The sequence below is a fragment of the Octopus bimaculoides genome, chromosome 3 (genome assembly GCF_046866305.1).
Source record: "Octopus bimaculoides isolate indiv1 chromosome 3, ASM4686630v1, whole genome shotgun sequence".
Classification (NCBI taxonomy): domain Eukaryota; kingdom Metazoa; phylum Mollusca; class Cephalopoda; order Octopoda; family Octopodidae; genus Octopus; species Octopus bimaculoides.
In genome coordinates this window covers 54424772-54430580 of record NC_142930.1, presented here as the reverse complement: position 1 = coordinate 54430580, position 5809 = coordinate 54424772, and positions in this window count along the sequence as shown.

Below are 5809 nucleotides of genomic sequence, written 5' to 3'. Positions count from 1 at the left end.
AACAATGTCCTCTCCTGTAATTTACAGAATATGAGGTTACAGACCTCTTACAATTTAAACGAGGCTTTTACACCTCTTACAATAAAAACTTTAGTCCTCAAAATTTTCAATGTCTGTAAGTTCTTCATCGCTCTTTACCATTCCCCATGCCTCACTCAAGCATAGGTCGGTTGTCATTTCTGGACCACCCGGCCAGTAGTGATATTCCTCTTTGGGGAGGACTTCACCCAACTTTTGCAACACGTTCACTTCTATGACATCCACAGCTATCTGCGGAGGCCATTCGGGATCCTGCGTGCAAGCCAGAAACCCTTTCCTCCTGTGTTCTTCCACAATTTTTTCTATTTTTCCACACCCCTGTAGAAGAAGACAAGTAATTCATCTCCCGTAAGGGGAAGGGATATCGCTTCCATCGTCGGAGTTACAATTCCTGCCGGCGATGACTCTTCCACCGCCGGTGGCACAAATCCCCACCAACGATGGTTCAACGTCCATCGGCAGCTCAACCGTCGGCACGCCATTTTTTTCATTTTTTTCTTTTTTTTTCCGGTGGGAGGGGAGGAGTCCTCCGGTTTACCCGGGGGCTTTAATCCCCCTTCCACCTCTACATTATTTATGTGAGGTTTCGGTGGGCTACTATCAATGCCCGCCTTTCTCTTTTTCCTTCTTTCAGGTAAAGCCGCCGCCTCCTCATTTTTTTTGGACCTGCTGAGCAGGACTGCGTTCTTTATTAATTGACTGCTCCTGGGCCACTCTTTGGTCCCGGTGACAATCCTTCTTTATATGGCCGGGCTCCAGGCACCCGTGACACTTGGGGGGGGGGGGGCTCAATGATCACAAGATACCTAGATCCTGCCATAGTCAGGTAGACTGGAAAAACTAGACTGTCAGCGGCTAACTGGGCCCACAGAGTCAACACGGCTTTTGCCCCTATCCAATCAGCCGCCGGCAACACTTTTACATCTAACAATTTGGTGTCCTTACTGCCACCAAGTCCCCGTTGGATAGTTTCTGCTATCCACTCGGGCTTAACCTCCGGCGACAACCCACACACCCACGCGCGCTTGCGTTTTCTCCCACAATATGAGGGGAGAAACAAAATCCTTTCCCCTTCCAGGAGCTGACTGGTGAACTTACACGCCATCTCCGGGGTTTCGAACAGCAACCATACAGTTGCATATTTGGGACCCCTGGCAATATGCCTTATCGTCGACACATATTCCGCCAGCTCTTCTTCTATCTCTGGTCTGGGAAAGGGAACAATGGTGTCCAAGGACCTTGAATAAGTCCTCAGAACCACCGTCCTCTTTTCTAAATCTTTCACCCATTCTTTGGGTGGGTTGATCTCCCACTCCAAAGTAATGTTATTATTTTTTTTCTCATGTTCACAGTTAACTGTAGAAAAAAAATAAAAACAAAAAAAGCAAGAAGCAAGAAAGTAGGAGAAAAGGAAAAGGAAAAAACACAGTTTAAAAAAAAAAAAAAAAAATGCACAGTTAAATATCCACTGTCCTCTGGCCTATTCGAACTCCTGGCCAGGCCTGGGTAATCCGATATAGGTAATCCATGATATCCAAATAATTTTATCCACAAAAATTGGTGTTCGCCGTGCAATTCACAGCAAGCAGCGCTTAAATGTCCATAAACAGAAACAAAAATCCAATTACGAAAGTCTTCAGTAGAAAAATTCTTGCGTTGTGGGATATGCCCCCTAAGAATTTTTCGACAAAACCAACGCAACCAAAGGCGATCGAAATTAGATCGAGACTAGTGGAGATACCTTACCAGTGAAAAATAACAATAAAATACGGGTAACGCACCCTCACTGTGCACTCAAAACAAAATTTCTCCTACCTTCAGGCTGCGCTGCTAATATCTTTTCGTAGACTTAATCCACAACAAAGCTAAATCTAGCCGTGTTGTTATTACGGTTACAAACCCTCTCTGGTCTGCACATGCGCGGTAAGCAAGCTTCTTTATTTCATTATATTAGCCATAAAGGCTGTACATAGATTAAGAAGAAGCTGCGGGCTAGACAGATACATTAATGAGATGAAATGATAATGAAATGAATACAGATGAGAGGGGCACCGGCGCCCGCCGATCGATAACCCCTCGAAAACATAGTTCAATTTAACAATTTACCAATTAAAATCACAAATTTCAACTGTTCAGTTTCTTCAATCTTCCTCATCCGTGCCCCCAAGCAAGAATCCTGCCGCTTGCCGGAAGGCCTGCACTGGTAGGCTCGGACGGAGGGAAACAAAATCTTCACGATTACAGGTCATTATGTTTATTTTACTCCATTGCGTAAATCAAATACATTTTTCTTACTCTATCGTTGTTTAGAGCCTAAACTTCTTAGATATGATGAAACGGTGTTAGAGATCAAGTGATTATATAGTATACGTTTTGCTCAGGTTCAGAGGTCGCAGCCAAGTTCTAAAGTTAGGGGACGCGAGCACATCAAAAAAAAATGGCGCCGTGACACATACCAAATAATTTTTAACTCTCTTATATTACGCGAAATATTTCATTAGTTACAGTATACGTAATTTATTCTACATTCATTAATTCTATGTTTCAGCAACAATGTCATTCAGTATGAAGCTTACAACTACTGATTTAGGTAACTAAAGAGTTAGAAGAAATTATTGAAAAGGCGCCAATTTTGAAAAATGTGCCCGATAGATGCGGTTGCTTCCCTTGCTCTTCTATTGGCTACAACACTTGTTATGTTGATACTGTGTTGCATTATAGTTGTAGCATGATTTATGTTTATCGATCGAAGGTCAGCAGCATGGATAAATTTGTAGGTCATGAACTCTTTGAAATGATCCTATCAAGGTTTATGTCTCTAGGCAAATTCAGCAACAGCTTTCGATTGGCGAAAAGAAAGTATAGGTTAGTCTGTCTGATAACTACTGGCAATTCGTGGAATCCAAATATTTTGTCTTCATCTCGGCAAGATAAGATTTTAAGGCGTTGAGAAAGTATTTGCACATCATCGGGAAATTTTGACAAAATATTTGCGGATCATTCTGAATATGATTTTAATAAAAGAAACCGTAAAAATGCAGGATTAAAAATTTTTTATAAACTAAAAGAAAGGACATTTTAATCTCTCTATTTAAACATGATTTGATCTTATATATGAAGGTTTAAAGTTGTTAGTCATGATGAAACAAAGTTGACCAATGGGCAGTGAATTGACAGAGAACAAATTCTGCACGACGAAATGTCTGGAAGTATTTGTTCCAGTTACTTGGGTTTTGGGTTCAAATTCCATCACACTCAACTTTGCATTATCTCCATTTAGCATTGATGATATAAAGTGTCAGTGTATGGCAGGGGTCCATGGAATCGGTAGAGCGTCAGACTTATAGATTTTGTTCTGTCTTTTTACGTTCTGAGTTCTAGAGTATTAGACTTAATCCGACACTCGGTTTAATAGCAATGCCTAGCTATATGGGTGTCGTTAGTGTAGTCAACTTTGCTATAAGAATATAGGCTAAGTTTATGCTGTGAGAATAATTTCTTCTTTTCTTCCTTATTAGTCTCGGAGACCCTGGTCATAGGGACTGCTCTTTCTTCCTTGACTATTCAGGAAAAGAAAGAGTTTGAATTCATTTTAGTCGGAGTTGACTGCGTGTAGTTATAGCAGAAGGGCAAATTATATGCATCGATAGCGGATCTGGGGAAATATCTTCGCAATCCTTCAATGATACGACATCGTTTAACATTTCGCTGATGAACTAATTTTGAAAATAATCAAGAATTTGAGAGTATTTAGTAATATTAAACATTTTAAACAGTTTTTTTTTTAACGAAATTATAGCAGGTTTTGGTTTAGATATAAATTCTGTAAACCAAGAATATTTGTATGGAAGAATGATACTCGGTCTCAGGTGCATCCGTAACTTCTATAGGCAGTTTCTATAGAAGACATGAAGAAAACTGCTAAAGATATGTATCGAACAGTCGCCATTGTTTATAAAATCTTACTGCATTGTTTAGTAGGTTAAATGAGAAACCAATAAATAGATGGCCGGTTTAAAAAAAAATGAATTATATATAGACATTGAGTTAACTGGAGGAGATAGGTAGATATATAGATAAATTAAATAAATAGGTAAAGAGATATAGACTAAATAGATAGATTGATGGGCAGATACATAGACAGATTAATAGATTGATAGATAGATAGATTGATAAATAGATAGATAGATAGATAGATAGATAGATAGATAGATAGATAGATAGATAGACAGAAAAAGATATGGAGAGGGAGAGAGAGGGAGAGAGAGAGAGAGAGAGAGAGAGAGAGAGAGAGAGAGAGAGAGAGAGAGAGAGAGAGAGAGAGAGAGATTGCGAGAAAAGGGTGTGAAGGAAGAAGAGGCTGTTCGGCTGACGCTTTAAACAAGTCTGTTTTGTTATTACAACACAATCGTCTGTTCTTTATAACTTTCAGGCTGTCTTCGCTTCTCAATGGTTATTCTCTGTGTACACCGCTCCCATTCCCAGGCTTTTCTTAGCTATCCCAATTGCCTATATGTATTTGTGTGTGTGTGTGTGTGTGTGTATGTGTGTGTGTGTGTGTGTGTGTGTGTGTGATTCTGAAAACTTTACAAAACAGTCATACATAGCTTTTCTTCTGCAACACTGCTTTACTTTGGAGTCATTGCGTGACTTGTTTTCCCTTGTAGTGTTTATCCGATAGACCGCAGCAAATAAACGGGTTGGACCCTGCCGTTCATATTTCTTTATTTATTTCCCATAAAACGCACGCAGGCACGCACGAACGCACGCACACACATACACACACACACACACACACACACACACACACACACACACACACACACACACACACAATCCTTTCTGTCTGTTTCCTCCTGCCCACCTACCTATCTATCTATCTATCTATCTATCTATCTATCTATCTATATGTATATATATATATATATATATATATATATATATATATATATATATATAAACAATATATGAGTATATGCATATATATGTACATGTATGTATATACGTTCATCTACATGTACATATAGATACATAACTGGGTACATGACGTGGCAAAAGAACAAGGACAAAAATGGTAAACAAGGTGCAACAAACAAGCAGGCCACATAGAAACATCCCCTTCATCAGCTGCCACCATTAAAACTCCGGCGTTTCGAAGAATTAAGGCAGTACGCATCGTTAAAATGGTTCTTCCCACGAACACAAATTAAATTGTTTTCGTGGAGGGTAGTGGCGGACGGAAAACAAGACAGGAAAACGAAGCGGTGAAATAAACAAACAAAAAGGCTGTACAGCCAGACGTGAAGTGTGTATGTCTTGAACGCTGTGAAGCACGTACAGGAGGGGCAAAGAAGTACGTGCGAGCTTGGTGATTCCAAGAACGAAAAGAAATAGCAGCCGCACACACGTGACCAAGGCTGTGTGAAGAGAAAGAGTAGCAGAGGGAAAAGGAGGGGAGGAAGTAGAATAAAAATGAGCAACGAGAGGTAGAGAGAGAGAGAGAGATAGTAGTAGTAACGGTGAGAGGCGAAGGACGAGTAACAAGATATATATATATAGAGAGAGAGAGAGAGAAGTAGTGACAGGTAGAGGCGAAGAACAGTAGAGGGAAGAATGAGAGGGGGAGATAGAAATAGAGAGAGTCGCGTTAGAAAAATAGTTAAAACTTACTGTATAAAGGTAACGCGTGCGTTCTGTCGTGATACAAACAATATATGAGTATATGCATATATATGTACATGTATGTATATACGTTCATCTACATGTACAT